The sequence below is a fragment of the Odocoileus virginianus genome, chromosome 5 (genome assembly GCF_023699985.2).
Source record: "Odocoileus virginianus isolate 20LAN1187 ecotype Illinois chromosome 5, Ovbor_1.2, whole genome shotgun sequence".
NCBI classification, from domain to species: domain Eukaryota; kingdom Metazoa; phylum Chordata; class Mammalia; order Artiodactyla; family Cervidae; genus Odocoileus; species Odocoileus virginianus.
In genome coordinates, this window is record NC_069678.1 from 67,950,237 (window position 1) to 67,972,343 (window position 22,107).

The 22,107-nt window shown below is 44.3% G+C and overlaps 1 non-coding gene across 1 annotated transcript; it reads left to right on the forward strand.

Moving 5' to 3' along the window:
• The first annotated feature begins 4,218 nt into the window (after positions 1–4,218).
• Positions 4,219–4,323, forward strand: LOC139035326 (U6 spliceosomal RNA). The gene has a single exon (XR_011487996.1). It is a non-coding gene; the product is annotated as a U6 spliceosomal RNA (small nuclear RNA).
• Positions 4,324–22,107: the final 17,784 nt, after the last annotated feature.

A 22,107-nucleotide genomic window follows, 5' to 3' on the forward strand; every position in this document is an offset into this window, starting at 1 on the left:
TTCCTCTGCTCCCTCAGCACCCTCCGCACTGGCTGTTCTTCCCTCTACCTCTCCTGGTTGTATCTAAAGGAGTTTTCTTTGGGTCCCATGGTAGGAAAAAAAGCCTACTTCTGTCTATTATAAAGTTGCAGTTAAAATGGCAATCTTATCTTGAAGGACACTAGTTTCAAATGTTAGCTGCTGTGGACACCTCAACCAAATTTAGTTTATTAGCTTAATGCAGACAGTCGGATCCTATGAAGTCACCTAGTATCTGCCTATTAATACATTGACCTTTGTGCTAGACACTCATTTATTTGAGAAAATGCATGTGTGCATCCAATGATGTATTAAAGAACTTAGTCTTTGCTGGAGATTGTTCAGAATGAGCTCTGTCCAATAGATGGTGTTCTTCACAGAGCTCTGAAGAAATTAAAACAATGATGCAGAGTGACCAAACAATGCCACATTTAACCCTTTCAACCCCCCTTCTAGGTGAATAAGACTATATAATAATTTGATAGATGTGAAAATTGAGGCTGAGACTATGCACCTTGACCAAGTACCTAAACTGAAAAGCTGCATGCCCAAGATTTAACCCCCTGTATGACTGCCTCCTGAGTTGTTTCCCATTAACCTCAAGGCCAGCTCGGAGGCAAGGCTACCACAAAGAAGAGGGAGGTGAGGAAGGAGGAGTGGAATGGCTCTGGAGAGGAAACTTTTGAGTACTGAACTGAAATTTGGGTGATGCTGTGTGTTATTAATGAAGTTTCATGATCTGTCTGGGTCCTCCTTATAGGTAAAATGTAGAGCTTGGCTTTTTAGCTACAAAAGCCTCCTTCAGGTATAATATATAGTTTAGCACATAGGGTCTGGAGCCAGACTAGCTGGGCTGGAAATTTGCTTCCACTACTGAATTGCTGTGTGATCTTGGACAAGTCACTTAAGCTTTCTGGGCCTCAATTTTATCATCCGAAAGATTGCTATAATGGTTACTGCTTCATTGGCAGATGACAGGGTAAATGGTTTCTAAGGTTAGGAAGGGTATTTAGCACGAAGTAAGTACCCAGTGAATGTTACCTGGTTCTTTTGTTATCCCAGCTCTAAATGGAGGCTTCTTCACCCAGGCCAGGAACCTGACACCCTGCAGCCCAGGCCTAACTCATGCCTGGCTCCTGCCCAGTCTAAGCCCTTTCATTCTCAAAGAAATGAAAGTCATGATTTCTAGTCCTGATTGTGAAGGAACCAGGATATCCTAGGAGTCTTGGAACCCAGTGGATTATCAGTCTGGCTCAGCCACAAAGGAGATAGTTTAGTATAGAAGAGTTAGAAGCTTTTCATCATTAAATGTATCTGCTTCCACAGACGTTTTGTGCAAAGCTCAAAGCATGTTATCTTTCTTTCAGGTGGGCTAGACTAGAGTCCAAAGTCAGCGAAGACAGTTTTGCATACATGCCTACTCAGTTGTGTCTGACTCTTTGTGACCCCATTGCGCCAGGCTCCTCTGCCCATGGGAATTCCCAGGCAAGAATACTGGAGCGGGTTGTCATTTCCTTCTCCATGGGATCTTTCTGACCCAGGGATTGAACCTGCGTCTCTTGCAATGGCAGGCAGATTCTTTACCAGCTGACCCGCTGGGGAAGCCCAGTATTACATGGTGCCAAAGAGTAGGGCCTTTGCATGGTGGTTGATTGATCGTCCTAGTGGGAGGACCTTAACTGGTTTTCAGTTTTGATTTTCTTTATTTTAAAATGAGCTTGACAGCAGCATCTATCTCATGGCAAATTTGTAGAAATGAAATGAAAAATTGCGTACAAGCATTGAACACAGTGGCTAGCACACAGTAATCATAGGATGGATATTGGCTATGATCATATTACCTCATGGATTTTGTACTTTGAATTTTAGTTTCCTCATCTAAAAAATGGGAACAAAAATATTATATATACAGTCTGCCATGTACTGTCTTCCTAAAGGGATAGAGAAGTGTGTTGAACATCATAAACCTTCGCATAAGTATGAGGGAACACTCCCTGGCATTTTTCCAATGTGTAGCTTGTCTCGCCTTTCCCAGCTCCCAGCCCTTCCAAGCAGTCACACAGAGCCACTTAGCATCACCCGCACAGGTGTCTGCTGTTTCATGCCCCAGCGCCTGTGACCTTTGCACAACTCAATTTCTCTGTCTGGTATGCCCTTTCCCTCATCCTTCAACTTACATACCTCTTGCAGGATGCCTAAGAAACATGATTCATTCTCCAAGGCCCAGCTCCCAAGGGTCTCCTCTCTCAAATCCTCTTAGATCCAACCAGCCAGAGTCAGTCATCCCATCCCTGCTTTGTAACCCACTGTAACGGTTCAGACTGCCATTATCTTGCATTACAACTATTGTTTAACTTTTCATTTAATGGCAACAGTGATGAAGCACATAGGCTCTGGAACCTGAATTTCAATACTGACTCTCACACTTATTAGTTGTGTTACCTGGGTAAAGTATAACTTACCTTCTCTGCACCTTAGTTTCCCTGTCTGCTAAGTAGGGATGATAATAATACCTCCCTCATATGGTTGTTGTTGAGGTGAGTCACCTTAAACAGAAGAGTGGCCGGTGCATAGTAAGTACTGTGTAAATTTCAACTTTCATTAGTGTTTCTGTCTTTCTTATCTGACGGCAGAGACTGGGACTTTTCCTCAGTGCCTACAGTGAGCCCTGGCACACAGGAGGAACTCAGCAAATGATTGTTGAAGGAGTGGCTCAGAATCCCATGGTCATGAATTCTTGTGTCTCCATTCAGTCATCTCTGCTCCGCCACCCCCGCCCAACCCAGATCCTGCCTGCCCTCCAGTTTTCCTTAGAAGTGGGTCTTTGAAGCTTCTGCTCTCCATTCAGTACCAGTGCTGCTTTCTCCATCAGAGGTTCCCCCTCCTCTTGTTCAGCTTCGTACTTGGCTTTTCTGACTCTGAGTCTTCTTCTCCCACGTGAGCCCACAGCCCTTCTTCAGACCCCGCCTACCAACACACTCATTGTTCCCTCCATGCAGCCTCTGCTTCTGATCCTGGAGTTTATAGTCTCTACTGAATTAATTAAGAGGTTTTTAGCCAGGGTTTTCCAGGTCCTCCAGTATTTGGGTCCCCACCACCATGAATTTATCTTCTCAAGAAGGGTTTGCTTGGGTGCTTCTCTGAACATGGTGAAGACCTCACCATCCTACCATCCAGTCATCTATCCACCCATCCATCTCCCCACTTATCCTCTCACCCAGAGCACCCATACATCTGTTCACCCACCTAGCACTCATCACCTTTCTATCTGTTATTTATCCATCTTGACCTATCTTCTCACCTACCCACAGACCCACCAACCAACTTACCATCCATCCATCCATCCATCCTTCCATTCATCCATCTATGTATCCACTAGATCAGTTAACATTCACTATATACTCGCCCCTCTCCAGTCACTATATGGAATACAGATTTGAACAAGAAGAGTGGTTTCCTATTTCATGTAGTGAAAAGTCTACCTGGGGAAATTAGAAAACTGAACCACAGTTTGTGGCCAAAGGTAGTTTGTGTCATATGGGTGCTATGGTAGGTTATCAGAGTCCGTAGATGAGCTTCAGGGATCTGGAACTCTGTGGGTGATAAGGTGTGCATGACGTCTGTTCATATAGATGTGCATTTTCAGGGAAGAGGCTCCGTGGCTCTCATGACATTCTCAAAGCGGGTCCGTAGGAAGCACGAGAGGCTGCATAAGGAGAAGCATGAAGAAGAGATGCCTGAGTCCCAGGCCTTGAGGTGGAGGAAAGGTGGAGCTAACGTTTATTTTAGGCCCACTGTATTATGAACTGAATGTTTGCATCCCCTTAAATTCATAGGCTAAAGCCCTGACCCTAAGGTGAGTCATTAGGAGGTAGGGTCTTTGGGAGGAAATTAGGTTTAGATGAGGTAATGAGGGTGAAGCCTCCACGATGGGATTGTTATTGTTGTGTTAGTCACTCAGTCATGTCCCACTCTTTTGAGACCCCATGGACTGTAGCCTGCCAGGCTCTTCTGTTCATGGAATTCTCTAAGCAAGAATACTAGAGGGAGTAACCATTCCCTTCTGCAGGGAATCTTCCTGACCCAGGGATCAAACCCTGATCTCCTGCATTACAGGCGGATTCTTTACCATTTGAGCCACCAGGAAAGCCACTGTGATGGGATTAGTGATTAGTGACCTTATTTTAAAAAATGAGGATGTTCTTACTTTGGCAGTAGTATACTAAAATTGCAAGGATACAGAGAGGATTAGCATGGCCACTTCCCAAGGTTGACACACAAATTCATGAAGCATTCCATATTTTTCTGTGACGATCTAAAGGGATGGGATGGTGGGGGGTGGGAGGGAGTTTCAACAGGGAGGAAACATACGTATACTTATGGCTAATCCTCCAATTCATAAATTTAAGAAAAAAAAGAAGAGGAAGTGACATCCTCCCTCTGCCATGTGAGGATACAGCAGGAAGACAGCCATCTACAAGCAAGGAAGAGCATATCTGTCTGACCATGGAGACAAATACCCCGATGTCAGACTTCCAAGCCTCCAGCACCATGACAAATAGATGTCTGTTGTTTAAGCCATCCAGTCTTTGGCATTTTGTGATAGTAGCCCGAGCTGACTAAGGCTCCATATGCCAGGCACCACTTCTTCTAGTTATGCAAACTTAGACATGTCCTTATCTGGAATATAGGAATGAAAGAGAAATATGGCCAAGGAAATGAGCTTTCCCCAAGCACTGGGCTAGCAGAATCTTCTTATTGAGTGCTTACAGCAACCTTTCAAATAGGCATATTATCCCTATTTTACAGAAGAGGAAGCTCAGAGAGGCAAAGCAAGGACCACAGTCACACTGTTACAGGGGGCACAGAGGATTTGAATCCAGGTCACTGGGGTTCTAGGGCCCAGGAGCTCTGCCCACACCCCTCAGGCTTGTTAGTGGATCAAGGGTGACCAAGTGAATGAGTGCTTTAGAGCTGCAGAACCCCTCTCAGGCTAAGAGAAGATGCTGTTGTTGTCTGTGCTTAGAGAAATGTTAAAAGAATTTTACAAGCCTCACGAATTGCTGTCATTAAATTTTCAACAACCTTTTCCTGCGGATTCTGCCCATGGAAAAGGTCAGTGAGTGTTGGTTCTCACCCAGGGAGTGTTATCACAGCGGTTTCCAGGAATAAGGCTGGCACAGGGCAGACACTTAGCAAGCACTCACAGGTGGGTCTGTTGACAGAAAAGGGCCCTCAGCCCCCAGCCCACCTCTGTGGCCCCCCTCTGCTGGGGGAGTGGGGGTGGGCAGCAGCCTGCTCCATCACAGCTGGCAAAATAGATGTCACCTTAAAACTGCCCCAGTGCTTGGAACCAGGGCCCCCCCCCAGCAGGGTATACCGCCTCTCAGGTCCAGGGGTTTCTGAAACTTCGAGAAAGCTTGTGTCCAGGCCAGCTGCCCACCCAGACTCCCTGCCACCACTACCTTCCCTCACTGAAGGAGTTCAAACCCAGGTTGAAAACCACTGGACTTCTTGCAAAAAGGAGATTGAACCGAATGACCCTTAAGCTCCCTTCCGGTCACGTAAGACTGGGATGAATTAAGGGAGAAAATGTTTTTTCAACTAAAACTGTTTTCTCCTTGAAGGCAGGGACCGTGTAATTTGTTGATTTGGCCTTATAACCAGATAGACCCTCCCTCACCATCCCCTCAGCCACCACCCTCGTCTGAGACACGCTGGCAGGACCGTGAACCACTCCCGCTGCTTCCCTTGGTCTCCCTTGACGCAGTTGATCCCGTCCCAGTCAGACTGGCCTTTCTAAACGGAGCGTATTATACCTCTGGCCTTCTCCTTTGCTGAAGTACAAAGGCCAGAAGTTTTTACCAACTGCTCCGCATTCCTAACTTAGCTCTTTTCACCCTGTGCCGGTCCACCTATGCTCTGGCCAGCTCTACACCTCCCCCAGCTCACGTTCTCCTGGGCTGTTTTTCTGCTCGCAGAACTCTCAGATTCCCCAGTGAACTCCTCTTCAGCCACTCAACAGGGAGCCAACCATTCCCTGAAGCCCTAAATCTGGGTAGGTGGCCTTCTCTATGCTCCACAGTACCTGCAGGCTTCTTCTCTCTGTATTGTAATTTTCTGGTCCATTTTCTGTCTCTCCCACCAGCTGTAAGCTCCGGGCAGGCTACATCTGTGATTGCTTGTTTATCATACTCTCAGCGTCCAGCCTACAAGACCTAAGACCCTCGCTCGTAAGAGGTACTTAATGAACACATTTGCATTCCTTCGAGCACGGCTCTACTTGGAGGCAAGGTCAGATTCCTTGCCCCCACGCTTGAGAGGCCTCTCTGCAGAGGCCCCCAATGTGGAAACCATTAGCACGCCCTCCCCCTGCCCTTAACTGAATTTGCTCGGAAGAGGCAGGAGCTTTTGGAAGCACCTGAATCCGATTATAGAGCTTGGAAGCAAAGCCAGGCATAATTGGGCTGCCTCACCCACCCCACCCCACCCCCCTTTTTTAGCCAGATGACCAGCATCCTGCCCCCGCAGGCAGCCCTCCTGCCTCTCTGCCAGCCTGTGCTGGCTGTGACAGCTCAGCCACAACTGAATGGGCAGCTGCGGCCGCATTTAGAGAGGGTGAGGCAGAGACACTCACTTCAACTCTGACATTCAGTCCGTCTCTTGTGACTCAGGTTGCCTCCGGGGCTGCAGGATGCGAGCAGGGCTAGCCCTTTCATTAGATATCTGTGACATGGGAAAAGGTCAGACAAGTGGACTGTGCTGCTGAGTCACCGGGCATGAGTGTCCATCCTGGCAACCTGCCCATCGCAAGGGGCACCCGTTTGCCCTTTGAAGGTGGTTTGATTCCTGGGATAGATTCAATGCAGGGCATGCGGGGGAAGATGGACCTTGTCTGTTTCTGTAAAAGGAGCCGATGTAACATGGTCAGGAGGAGAGCTGTCTTTGGAGTCAGACACACCTGCTTTGGAGTCTCAACTCGACAGCACTGGCTGCGGTCCCAGAAGCAAGTTCTTAACTTCCCTGTCTCTCAGACCTTCATTTATACGGTGTGTGTGTGCTAAGTCATGCATACTAAGTCACTTCAGTCGTGTCTGACTCTTTGCAATCCTATGGATTGTAGCCCGCCAGGCTTCTCTGTCCATGGGATTCTCTAGGCAATACTGGAGTGACTTACCATGCCTTTCTCCAGGGGATCTTCCTGACCCAGGGATCAAATCCTTTACTCTTATGTCTCCTGCATTGGCAGGCGGGTTCTTTACCACTAGTCCTGCCTGGGAAGGAGGCCGTCCTATACCTAAGGCACAGAGCTTCTGTGAGAATAAATGAGGTAAAGGATGTAAGAAGCTTAGCAGAGAGTTTGGCGAACATCAAATGGTCCATAAATGGTAGGTATTATTATTTGGACACTGAGTGGGTACGTGATCCCCAGAGAACACAGTGTCTCCCCACAGTCACCAGGGTCTTGGCCCCCACCTTCTACATCCATAGTCACATAGTTCTGGCTTGGGGCAATTTAGTTAAAATGGGGATGAGCCAGGAAGAAATGAAAAGGAAGTAAAAGGCTAGTGACATTTAAAAAATGTTACTATCTCACATGGACAAATTGTTTCCTCATGGTTGTGTTGGTCTCACTGGAAACCAGATGCATAGGTAGACACGGCCACACACAGGCAGCCGGGCAAGCAGGGTCTTACCGTGTCTGCCTTGTCCTAGACATGTGGAGAAAGCGGAGTTTGTTAACTAGACCTCTGAAACTCACACTCCTTTTCCATTCACTGAATTCCCACCCACCGAGGTTGCACCCTTTGGCTCTTGGCTCAGCATCCTCCCTCCATCCAATGCTCTACTCCTCCAAACAGAGGGATAACATCAAAGAACTCTTCGGACATCGCGGAGAAGACCAAATTTGCTCAGCGTCATTTGGCAAGCTGTTTAACCTCCCTTGTAACCTAGCTATCTTTAGCCTCCTTGATGCTATTTTGAAATGTCAAACTAGCAAATACTGCTTCCAGAATGGTTCTGATCTGGGATGTGACAGGATGCTTGGGGGAAGGGAGACGAGTGGGAGGTGGGGATGGGAAGGGAGCTTTCTGGTGGTGGGGGGAGGGAGGAGACAATGCACTAATTTTACAACTGCCAAGTCTCTCCCTTTGACTGGCTCAGCCACCTCCTCCAGAAAGTCAGCACACTTAAGGGGCAGTGAGGGCATTGAGTCCCACCTGGACCTAACCTCGAGGGATGTCTGCTTATCTGACTCTGGAGCCAGACCTGGACCATGTCCCATTAGCCAAGAGAGCAAACTGAGTCTTGTGTACCCAGTACAGTCTAAAAATATTCATTCACTCACTTATTCACTCATTCATTCAGCAGGTATTTACTGAGTAGCAACTGTGTGCCAGGCATGGTACTCGGCACTGGGAACACAGAGATAGCCTGCAAAGATTGATACTCATTGGAACCATCTGGGTGGTTGATTAAACTAGAGCCCCTCGGGCAAGAGTCAGTGCAGCAGGTTTGATGCAGATCTGGGAGTCAGCATTTTGAACGAGCACCCAGGCATTCTGCTGCACATAGTCCAGGGTATGAGAACCCCTCGTCTAGCTCGTAGCAACATCTGTTTTCTAAGCAGCTCCCCAGTACCTAAAGCTAGAAGCAATGAAGTACATATTACAGCCTCAGACCTTGAAGAACTCGCCATTGACAGACTCCAGAAAGAGACAGATGTCATTTCAGGGTGCTAAGTGCTCTGAAAGTAGAGGTACAAAGTGCAGTTAGGCCTCATCAAGGAGGTAACCTGCTCTCAGGAACTTGGGGGCTCTATAAAGGAAGTGATATTTGAGCTGGGTCTTGAAGCATAAGAAGGGTTTTTCAGACAGATAAGAGTGGATGCAGATTATACCTTCTAGAAATGGACTCAGCAAGCTATATCTCCCGTTCCATATGCTCCTCTCACAATGAGACTGGCCCGCCTCATATGGAGAAGCAGGGGGCTCTGTGTTCCCTGCTCTGGAATCCGGGTGGTGGCTTTTGACTAACTCCTCCCAGAGAGGGCAGAAAAGAGATGCATGTGACTTTTGAGGCTAGGTCACCGAAAGGCAACCTGGATTCTGCTTGGTTTTTTCTCTCTCTCCCTCTGGGGATATGTGCCTCGGGAGACCTGAGCTGTCTGGTAAGACGTCTGGCTACCCTGAAACTAACATGCTGTAGACACCACGTGGAAAAGCCATGCACAGTGGAGGGAGATGCCCAGGGACCCCACCTTTGGTTAATTTCAGCCCCTGGCCTTAGAGGCACCAAGCTGACACTGAATAAAACAGAGACGAGCCGTTCCCTCTCAGCCAGCCTAAATTGCAGATTTGGGGGCAAAATAGAGATTTTTGTGGTTTCATTATAAAGCATGTTTGGGGAACTTTGTTAACACAGCATTAGGTACCTGAAAGAGGCTGTAAGGGTTGCAGGAAGAGGACGCAATAGCAGGTACAAAGATTTTTGAGGGGTGAAAGGTTGCCTAACTGTTTTTGGAATTTGAGAAGATTTGATATCCTCATGAAGAGTTTCAAGGTCTTGATTCACCATGGAACTGACGAGTACAGTGAAGCTACCTGTGTTTTCTGAGTGGTGAGGTCGAAGCTCTTGCTCCAGGCCACATGATCCACAAATCTGGTGACCATCCCCCCACCCCCCATATGTGGTGTTAACTCTCCTCTTTTTGTTGTGATGTCATTTCAAGGATATCAGTGCTCCCTTCTCAGCTCCTAGGAAGAGATTCACTGGGTGGTAAAGATGATGTGATTCAGGTGTCATTTGATCTAAGTGCCTCTCAGATCTTACTGTGCCCAACAAGCCAGCAGCAAATGTTGACTGAGGCTTTGAATGAGGCTGGTGTGTGAGGGACAGCGTCAGAACCAAGGCCTTCATCCCCGACTCATGGGATCTCGAAATCATGGGCCCGGGAGCGTTGTTTGCAGGTCATCCTTCCAGAAAACCTGTCTATAGCAGGGACTCAGAAAGCAGTCCTGCCTGCCCTGAAGTTCTTTCTTCAACTGGGTCCACATCTTCTTCCTCTGCGAGGCAGATAAAGCAGGTAATGTAACATCCAGTCCACAAGGGATAAAATTGAGACTCAGAGACACCACACAGCTTCTGTGTGATATCAGCTCAAAACAGCCCCCAGGGTTGAATTAAGTCTGATGTCTTCCCACTCCCACAGTCTATGCACCCCATGAACACACCCGGAGCCCATGACCTCTACACGTTTGCCACACTACTTCCTCCACCTGAAATGCCTTCCTCATCCTGTCTATCTGTTTGAATCTTTATCTTTGTTGAAGTCCCCTACTTCAACCTTAACTCCCCTGGGAAGACTCTCCTTGCTCATGTAGCCGGCAGGGGTCTGCAATTACCCACGCTTCCCTTGGTTTTCCCTTCCTGACCACTTACCTGTGGATGTTTGCTTAGCCAGCTCCCCCAGTTACACAGGATAATTAACAACAATTTTAACAATAATAATCGAAAACTACTAAATCTTTTAAAAGATTTATCTTTTTTAATGTTAGATAATATAAAATTATTAATACAGAAAATGTGAATACTTAGTCCATTTCTTGTTAAATTTTATTTTGGAGGATAGTCTACAAATGAGTCACCATGTGATAGGTTTTCATCAGAGTTTATAATATTTTAAGCCTGTTCTTCAATTTGTTTCCATATGCTTTCCATTGTGGTGGTGGTGATGGTGGTTTAATCACTAAGTCCTGTCTAACTCTTGTGACCTCATAGCCTGTAGCCCACCAGGCTCCTCTGTCCATGGGATTTTCTAGGCAAGAATACCAGAATGGGTTGTCATTTCATTCTCCAGGGCATCTTCCCAACCTAGGAATTGAACTCAGGTCTCCTGCATTGCAGGTAGATTCTTTACCAACTGAGCCACCAAGGAAGGCCTATGCTTCCTATATATAAAACCAAAAGCCCTTAGTTTATTGAACATATGAAACATGACTGGATTTTTTAAATCTATAAATAAACTGAGTTGCTTTCTTCTTAATTTGCTATTCTTGCTTTCAGACAAAAATCGATGGGATTTTTAGGTAGAGAAGATTTTATCCTAAAATAGTTGGTATTCTATTAAAAAGCAAACTTGTGCCATTTCTGGAGCAATATAGATTATAAAATTCCTCATTTTGGGGGAGTGGTATTACTTAATAAAATCAAACAAGAAAGAGACAAAAATCAGGCACATGAACTTTTTGGTATCGACTCAACAACTTTCCTAAGTTTCCTAAGTGTTTGGAAACAGCTTCCTTACTTTTATTTATTTATTTAACATTTTAAAAACCTGAGATATAAATGACATATAACATTGTATTGGTTTTAGATGTACAACATGATGGATTGTTATATGTCTATTTTATATTAACTTTCTGCTAATGAATCTATCATCTATCAGTCATCTATTATCTGTCTATCTCAGTCATCTGTCTTGCATACTAGTTGAACTCTGACTGATGCAATCACAGAGAAAACTTACATGCCCCCAGTTTTCCTTCTCCAGCTTTTCAGCCTTAGTTCCACCCATGTTCTTTACACAGTGTGGCTTTGAGTCCCTTCACCATGCCTCCAGACACACTACATTTCTCTGCCTGTCCTTATACTTTACCTTTTCAGCACGTATTCGTCACATCCCTGCTGCCTGCCAGCGAGCATCTGGGACCACAAGGAGGAGCAAGACTCACCAGTGCCTGCCTTCCTGAAGTTTGGACCCCTAATTCTATGCCTGCATTCCTGGGAGGGTGTAGACCAGACCCTCAAACACTGGAGGAGGAAAGCTGTTTAGCTGTCACTAAAGAACCACTAAATACACTATCAGAACCATAACCCCTCAGCAAGCATCACTCAGCACTGTGAAGAAGCAAGCTCTTCTTACTCTTAGAATTTAATGAACATCATTGGATGACAAGGCTGGACAACAGTGCATTTGAAAATTAGTTACTCCATATAATCCTCACAGCAACCCTAAGGAGGGTTGTAGACATGACCCAGGAGATTACATGGCTTGTACCAGCAGAGCCAAGCATTGCTCACAAGATTGTGAGACCCCTGGGCCCTGTGTGGCTGAACATCAATATGGGACCTTTTCTTCTCCAGGTCTCCCAGGGAAGGAGTCAGTTGTCATCCATTTGCAGTCCAAGTTCTTTTCCAGGCGCTCTCGTCCCTGTAGCTCTAATTTTACCATGACCTTTTGTGCTCAGCCCAGCCAAGTACAGGAAAGAGCTTTGTGCTTTTCAAAGGTTCAGCAAGGCCAATTGCTTGGACAGGAATAAATTATAAATTATACTGAGAACAATGCTTTCTGCAGTTACCCTTCTGGGCCTTTGACATAGGATGGAACATGAACATGGACTGCTGTTCACTGCCAGGGCTACTGCTTTCAGAAGAGCAGTGGCGGGGAGGTGGTTTGGTTGTGAGCACCCACATGGGCCATGTGCAAACAATAACAGCAGCAGCAACAATTAATCAATATCAGCTGTGTACGCAGTGTGTGCCAGGCACTATTCTAAACTCTTTACATATGTTAACGTATTTAATCTTCTTAACAACCCCATGAGTTGACTACTATTATTATCCCCATTTTATAGATCAGGAAATTGATCTATAAATCAATTGATCTATATCTTAAGTGATACAATTAATACGTGGCCACATTGGGATTTGAATGGAGGCAGCCTGTTTCCAGTCCTGTTCTGTGCTCTTATCAAAATCACACTGGGCTCTCAAATACGTTATCTCATTTAATCCTAATGGTCCTGTATGTCAAATGATATCTCAATCCTGCTAATCCTCCCACAGCAAATACTTTATTCTTATAACTTGTCAAACTCTTCCTTTACTCCATAAGCCTTTGGGAGGAGGGGGCCCTATCTGTCTTGTTTACTTCTGAGTGTCCAGTGCCTAGCACAGTGTCTAAATGACATAGTAGCTATTGATAAGCAAGAAAGTACACACACATTTTACAAATAAGGCAACCAAAACAAACCATCCAAGTTCAAACTGGTAATGTGTGATAGAACTGTAATTGAAATCCAGGTTTCCATGATGTCAAATTCTAAACTTTCTTTCTGTCACATGTTTTCCTCTGCAAATACCCAGGTCCCAGACAAGGGCTTGGCACGAGCAGCTACTTGATAAAATGTGCTGTTAAAGAAGTGAAATGATCTATCCCCCAACTTTCCCAGCATGCCATCCCTTCACCCCTTTATTTTAGGCTTCTGCCTTTTCCATCATGCCAATGACATAGTACATATTCTCCATGCTCACCCCTCCATCCCACCCTGTGATCTGTAGCTGCCCCTCAGCAGCCCATCACATTTATATCCTTTGCACGTCCCCCATTTTGGAAATGCCTGCTTTTTGAGCTTGAAGTTTGAAGCTACCAAACTTCACAGTAATGTGGCTCACTTACATAATACAAATGCGTTTTCTTTTTTTTTTCACTCTGAACTTCTCGAATTTTTATTTGGTTTCTTGGAATCCATATGATTATAGATGAGGAGGATTTGCCTACAGAGGCATCAAATGGAGAGAATTTCTTGAGTTTTTAAAAGGAAAGACTTATACCAAGGGAAGAATGGCAACTTCCTGAATTAAACGGAATTATTTCAGACCCAAAGTTTACAATTGGAAAATCTCAAGCAAGTGATAAAGTCAAGCTAGAGAAATTAAAATCTGGGGAAGTTAGAGGTAATTTGAATTGATTGAATTAACACTAACCAATGAAGCAATGACTTCTAATGAAATGATCTATAAATTCAGGTCCTAGTTGTTCATTCATTCATCCATCCGTCCATCCAGGGAGAAAAGTTTCAGGCAGATGGATAGCATGTGCATCAACCCAGCAGTAAGAAGCATGTTCTATATGGGAAAGATAAAGATGTTCCATATAAATGAAAGTGTTAGTCACTCAGTCGTGTCCGACTCTTTGTGACCCCATGTACTGTAGCCCACCAGGCTCCTCTGTGCATGGAATTCTCCAGGCAAGAATACTAGAGTGGGTTGTCATTCCCTTCTCCAGGGGATCTTCCTGACCTGGGGATTGAAACCAGGTCTACTGCATTGGAGGCAGATTCTTTAGCATCTACTAGGGAAGCCCATATAAATGGATGATTTCAGAGAAGGAAAGACAAGAGATGAACCTTGCCTGTTGAGCAGAGTCCAGCTCTTGAAGGATCTTGTAAGTCTTGCCCTGAAGTTTGTCCTTCAGTGGTACTGAAGAGATATAGGCAAGGGGGTGCTTATATTAATTCATCAGTTTTTAAAAAAATATACTTTAAAGATTTTGGGAACATGTATGGAGTGCTACACATACTCCTTGTGTTTCAGTGATCCGAGGTTGCCAGACAGGACTAAACTTACTTCCATTTCTAACCCATATTATGACTGGGATGAGTTACTTCCTATTTGGGATTCTTAGTTCTCTCATCCATAAAAAAGAATAAGGAAAGAAAGGGGATTTAAAAGCTGAGCCTGCAGAATGGTTTTCCTTTGCTGAACTGTTCCCAGAGGGGCAACCAGCCTTCACTAGGCATGATTAATAAATTACAAAAGGTAAATAGAGTGCCTTGAAAGATTTTATGTTCCTTTTTAAAATTTTACCTGTCTTTCGAGTCTGCTGGGAAGCCTGTCACTCAACTCTTAGTAATAAAACAGCCCTGCACGAAGAAAGGAAAAATAAATCAGAAGCTGTATGCCTTTAAACTCACTAAATGAAAGCCCAGCATGCATGCTGCCTCCCTCCAAACTAATCACTGGGTTAAATGCAAGATGCACACTCCAAATCAATAGCTGGGAGAACTCCTGCCTGTGCCTCAGGAAAATTCCACTTTCTTTCCGATGTTGTCACTTGACACGTCAGGAAGTTTCCACTCATCACCCACTCCTGAAAAGGCCACCATCACCATGCTTCACATTTCCTGGCTGCCTTTCTTCAAAGGAATCAGGATGTCTTGCAGAGGGAGCCCACTCCTTGTCACAGACTCTCCTGGAGCCTGAAAGAAGGGCTGTGTGCAGAGAGGAGAGGTGTGGTGATGCCTGCTTTAGACAGAGGAAAATCAAAGTGTAAAGAAGCCCACGTCTTGTTCAAAAGTCCCAATGACACAAGACTTATACTCTCTTGGATGGCAATATAGCAAGTGGGAAGAACATGAGATTTGAACATAAATCTTGCCCCTAAAACCACTCCCTGCTTCACCTTTCTTGACTATAAAATAGAAGAAATAAAATACTATATGTTACTAGCTGCTTTAACCTTGGGCAAGTTACATAACTTCTCTGTGTCTGAATGTCTTCATTTGTAAACAAGGTCATATAGGTTAAATGTCCAACCCATTGTTGCTGCTCAGCACATGATCATAATGGGGTATTTTCACCTCTGGATCAAGGCTACGTCTCCTTTCTCTACTCTTCAAGACTCGACCATGCCATCACCTTCCCTAGTAGCCTCCAAACTGGGTTAGGTCCCTTTGCTGGGCTATTATAATAATATTGATAGTAATTTGAAAAATCAGTGATGATACTAACACTAAAAACCACCATTTATGGATCACTTACTACACAACAGCTTCTAAGCCTTATATTTGAATTAGCTCATTTAGTCCTCATAACAATCCTATGAAATAAGAATACAGGTACATTCTGCATTTTACAGAGGAAGACACTGAAGCACGCAGTGTATACATTACCTGCCCGAGATGTCATCGGTGAGAAGCAGAAGAGCTCACCTGTCTCCAGAGCACCAGAGTTCCACTCTTTCTTGATTTAACTGTGGGACCATGGTAATCCCATTTACCTGGCCTTCATCTCCACTGGACTTCAGGCTCCCCAGAAATAGGGGCTGAGTATTTTCTATTTTTGTATTCCCAAAGTCTAACACAGAGTAGGTGCTCCTTGACTTTGAAATGAAATGCAACTGACTCATCGTAGAAAGGCAATAGAGTACGCGTGTTTAATACCAAGGGATCAAAATTGAGACGGTGACTTCCCAGGTCAGGATGCTGCAGAGCTAGACATCATCTCACACGGGAGGGGCTTGGCCAGACTGAGACAAAGCAAAGACAAGAGCTGGGCGGACAAGTCAACTGAAAAAAAGACCCAAGTACAACCCCTCCAACCTAAACTCTTTCATTAGTCACACAAATGAAAGAAGCTCAGTAGATGCTTCATGAGGACGGCCTAAAAGTTGCCCTCAGAACGTCTGTGAATGATGTGCATGGTTGACAAACACAGTGATGCCAAAAACAAGAACTATTTTGAACTCTAATTTCAGAGAGTTGTCTCTGTCATTCTTAACAAATTCCTGCCTCACTGTCGTGTTATCTTGAATTGAAAACTTAATGAGGTATTGTTAGAACTGGATCTCAAGACTGAGTGGGACCCACTGGAGTCAAGATTCTGATGCTAACAGCAATGGCACAAAATAAGAAAAAATAAATATCCTGTAAACATATGGAAAGATGCTCAGTTGCACTAATCATCAAAGAAATTCAAACTAAGTAATGAGATTTTTTTTCCAAGATTTGCAACAGTTAAAAAGATCAACAATGTTCAAGGTCCGTGAGGCTCTGAGAAAATGGGTATGATTATATTTAGTTAGTGGGAGTCTAAATATAGAGTCTCCACCAAAATTCAATTTCCAGGACACAAACACATAGGTATATCAACACATATGCTCACAAATATATTTTCAAGCATGGTCACTTCAGCATAATTTGTAATAGTAAAAAAAAGAAGCTTCCAAAGTAGGGAAATGGTTTTTAAAATGATGGTATATTCATAGAAAGGAATGGAAAAATGACCATATTCTAAAAAATGAACACCTGTCTCTCCAGGAGCCCTCGATCATCTAATTACAACTCTCTTCTGATTTGTCCCTGGGGGTGCCACAACCAGATACATAACTAAGTGATTATAAGGAATAGGGATGGAAAGGGGATGAGACTCACCTCCCCCATTTATATCTGTGGTTTCCTTTCTTCCCTTCTTCCTTCCTTCATTCTTTCCTATCTTCTATTCTTTCTTCCTTAAGTCTAATAAACATGTATTTTTGTTATCGAGATTACTTTATCTGTTTTTTTTTTTTTTTTACAAGACTCTGGTACCCAGCAAGGCAAAGCCAGACTTGTGAAGAGGTTTAGTTCAATAATAAAGTATAGACAAAACTCCACGCTAATACAGAAGAGAATGTAAAACAGACACCTTTCCAGAAACACAGGAGAAGATGCACAGAAGAGGAGGCTCTGGGAGTTAGCCTGAGCTTGGCTTGGGAAGAGGTGCTTTAGGGGAAGACAATGAAGGCAAAACTTTCTAGGCAGAGGTACACAAGAACCCAGGCCTAGGGCCTGAAACAGGGTGGGCTGTGCTGTATTTGCAGCTGGAATGTGACCCTCAGTGCTCAGATGGTTTATTCAGTCCTGAAACAGGGCACCAGAAGAAGCACAGGCCGAGGAGTGGCCTGAATTTAGTTCTAGTTTGGAGGAGCAGCCACGGAGGAAGAAGGCAATAGAGATGGGTGAACGATTTGCACATAGTTTTCATCTGACCTGCTGTGGAATGTGGCTCATAATTCATCTACATGGGCAGCTAGCTACTGGAATGGACAAAAGAAACCCAGCCAGTGGAAATTCCTGGGAAACTGTCATGGGGCCCAAATAGGAAATGCCACTCAAGAGATTTTACTGGTGCCAGGCTTGGATACCAGTGTTGGAACCATGCTCCTCCAAGAACCATTTCTTCCTGTCAGCCAGGAGAGAGACACTTCAGCTGATACATATGTGGATAATATGTGGATAATAGGCAAGGTCCCATCCACATTAGGAGAAGGCACTGGCGACCCACTCCAGTACTCTTGCCTGGAAAATCCCATGGACGGAGGAACCTGGTAGGCTGCAGTCCATGGGGTCGCTAAGATTTGGACACGACTGAGAGACTTCACTTTCACTTTTCACTTTCATGCATTGGAGAAGGAAATGGCAACCCACTCCAGTGTGCTTGCCTGGAAACTCCCAGGGACAGGGGAGCCTGGTGGGCTGCCGTCTATGGGGTCGCACAGAGTCAGACACGACTGATGTGACTTAGCAGCAGCAGCAGCAGCATCCACATTATTCTTTTCAGCCATGTTACATTCACCATCTAACTTGATACTTCAAGAACTGCTGAATCAGGGATAATTGTCTTCATTTTACAGATTTTGGAATGGAGGCTAAGGGAAATTTAGTGACTCACGTAAGGTCACATAGCTAAGGGAGACAGAAATGTATCATTAAAAATCTTTTGCTTTTGGAATGATACAGGCTTGTTTTAAAATCTTTATTCCATTAAGCAGTGATTGCATACTCACTACTTCATATGACTTTGGGTAATTTACTTTCCACTCTGAGTCTATTTTCCTATATGTAGAATGGGAATAACCTTATCTATCTTATAGAACTTTTGGAAACATGGAGTGAGATTATATATGCTGCCCACTATGTATGTCCTCCTTCCTTAGGACTCAAAACTAATTTGATGTGGTTATTGATGTTTTAATCACTCAGTTGTGTCCTACTCTTTTGCGACCCCATGAACAGAAACCCACCAATCTCCTTTGTCCTTAGGATTTCCCAGGCAAGAATGCTGGAGTGTGTTGCCATTTCTTTCTCCCGGGGATTTTTCTGACCCAGAAACTGAATCCATGACTCCTGCATTGGCAGGCAGATTCTTTACCACTGAGCCACCAGGGAAGTCCAGTTTGATGTGGTATGCCTAGTCGCTCAGTCATGTCTGACTCTTTGCAACCCCATGGACAGTAGCCTGCCAGGCTCCTCTGTCCATGGGATTCTCCAGGCAAGAATACTGAAGTGGGTTGCCATGCCCTCTTCCAGGGGATCTTCCTAACCAGGGATCAAACCCAGGTCTCCTGCCTTGCAGGCAGATTCTTTACCATCTGAGCAACTAGGAAAGCCCCATTTGATGTGGAGGGGGCAGCAAATGCACCCAGTTAAAATATTTCTCGGTCTTCATTGCACTTGGATGTGGCCATGTGACATAGTTCTGGCCAATGAAATGTAAGCAGGAGTCTCTAGAAAGGGGACCTTGTCCTGAATAAGAAAATTAAAACTTTTTTGCAAAAGCCTTCCTTCTCCCCTTCTTCCTTCTTGGGATGAAATTACATTCCAAGGAATAGAGGGGAAAATGGAGATTCAGCAGCCATCTTGGAGAGATGGAAGAGTTTGTACCTCTGCTAGGATTGTTGGTTGGGCTGTTTTCCCCTGGATTTATTGCTTGAGACAAATCCACCCTGGCTAGGTTAATCAGGTTGCAGCTGTCCATATTCCTGACTGATGGAATAATGGCAGTCATTTTGATTAGAGCAGGGACTTTTCTCTGAAATCCAGGGAAGAATTTAAACTCCTGTGCTTCATTCTTAAAATAGCATTAACCGGCTGAATCATCCCACTCTCCACACTCTACACAGTGTTTCTGTCTCTGTTCTCTGCCTTGCTCACCTCCAAACTTGGGCGCATGGGACTCTCCACCTGCTGGTCCTTCTCAGCTCAAATCAAACAAGGTATTTAAAATCCCTAGCTCAGTGCCTGGCACACATGCGCTAAACAAATGGGATTTATTTGTCTTGAGTCAGATGTTTTAAAGCAGCCTCAGCAAATCAGAATCTTATTTGACAAGCTTTAATAAACTTTAGCAAGGCTTTACTTTAACAAACACATGTGAGTTTAACTTCAGGAGCCTCATGACCTACAGGGTAAAAAAACTGAAGCAGTTATTACATGGTGTTCAAGATCCTAACTCCTGCCTACAGCTCTGGTCTCCTCCTGGGTCCCTAGATAATGTCCTTTCCCCAGCTTCCACTCAATAGGGTTTTCATCTCCTCTGCTTAGGGCTCATCTGATTGTAGCCGCTGAGTTTGCCTCTCCCTCTGAAGGTGAGGCATGTATCTTATTTACCTTTGACTCCTTGGTAACCCTACACAGAGCAGCACTCAGTGAATTATAATTGAATGAATAAATGAGTTTCCAGTCAATACCCAGGAGTCTATTCACATAGAGGTCTTAGCTTTTCCCTGAAAATGGATGAGCATTTTCATGCTTCAGGAGTTTTGCACCTGCTATTTCTTTTATTCAGAATTCTTTCCCTCCATTTTTGGCTATAGCACTCCTACTCACCCACACACACCTCCTCAAACATCACTTCTTCCAATTCCTTCAGTTGCTTATTCTCTTAAAGCATCTGATACTTAATTCTACTATGGCATATGACTTGCTATTTATTATTATGATCATTTGTCCACATGCTTCTTTTCCCTGAAGTCTGATTTCTTAAACGCATTTAGTCATTTTTTTCCTGTCAGTTGTATTCAGTAGAATTCCTGGATTATAGTAGATATTGAGAATTTTGTGAATTTAGTTACAATTTTGAACTTACACAGAATTGTGGCTTTGAGTTGTTGCCCATCCTTACCCCCATAATGAGCTTGTGACATCAGGTACAGAGAAGGTAAATGAAAGAAAATGAGTCCAATTTAATTGGTAACTTCTATGGACCAGTCATTATCGTTGTCCATGCTATTAGTATTTAAATGATTGGTTTAAATTGAGGTAACAGTCCCTTTGTCACAGTCACTGGGATGACTATTTGACACACAATGCATCCATGGTTCTAAGAACCTTGGAGGATCCCAGTGACTCTGTTTGCATTGTGACCCTCTACACCCTACATCCCAATAAAGACATGAGAGCTTGACCCAAGCAGGATGAATCAGATTCTCTCTAACAGAAATATGAAATTTGGAATGGATTGCTGAAGAGCCTGGGAGTTGTTGGAGCTGAGTCACATTTGTGGCAGTCCTCCAAGGTGAAAGGCCATGAAGAATTCTGAGATACCAGAACTGCCTTGGGTTCTCCTATCTTGGTAGTTCAGCATTTCCTTTGATTCTCTGAGACACCCCCAGCATCCTTCCAATAAATTTCCCTTTAACTTAAGCTAGACAAAGTCCATTTCAGATGCTTATAAGTTTAAAAAAATCAGAACCAATACAGTCCAAATCCAAACAAGAATTTCCTGTTTGGTCTCTGAATTGGTTAAGATTTGCATCAGCTGTAAGTGACAGAAAACCAAAATATCAGGTTACAAGTTTGTTTTTCTCTCAAATGAATGTAGGCAACCAGAACTAATTACCTGATCATCCAAGTTCCCTCTCTCATGTTGTTCTGCCAATCTCAGGATGGAGCTTTCATCTCATGACCAACGTGGCTGCTCAAATTCCAGCCACCAGTCCAGCATATAGGAAGAAGAAAGACATGCCCCATCTTTTAAAGGTGTGCCCCTCAAAGTTGATCACACTATTTCTAATTCTTTTCCACTGGCCAAAATGTAGCTACGTAATTCCCACATGCCATCTATTTGATCCTCCAGGCCCACTGCCTATTCCTCTTCATCTGCTCTCTGCCAAGGGAGGGTGGCCTGTGGGTACCTCATCAGTGGGAGATGGTAATCCCTGCTTTTTATGGCCCTAGTTCAGACAATAGGGGCTCTTAAGTTACAGAGTTGCTAGGTCCAACTCTTTTCGACCCCAGGGACTGTAACCCTCCAGGCTCCTCTGTCCATGGGATTTTCCAGGCAAGAATGTTGGAGTGGGTTTTCATTTCCTTCTCCAAGGGGCTGTAGCAAGAGATCAAAAAACAAACAAACAAACATGAGCTCAGGCATTTATTTCTCTGGATCCCCACCTTCAAGGTTGCACTGGATGGGCTGTATACTTTAACTGAGGGTTACTTATCCTTGAAAAATGATTGATTATACCTGCTTCTCTCTTTTTCTAGTCTCTAGTAACTGCTCCCTCCCTTCATCCCATTAGCCCTGAGGGAGATAACAGCCTAGTTGCTATGAGCACTGGATTACTGCATTATACTTACAGTTCCTCCACACCCAATTTTAGTAAATAGGCCCTTTATAAATAAAATCTCTTTGACTTATCCCATTTTGAGTATGTCATCTGTTTTCTGTTGGGATTTTGACACACCTACCTAACTACAAGGTCTT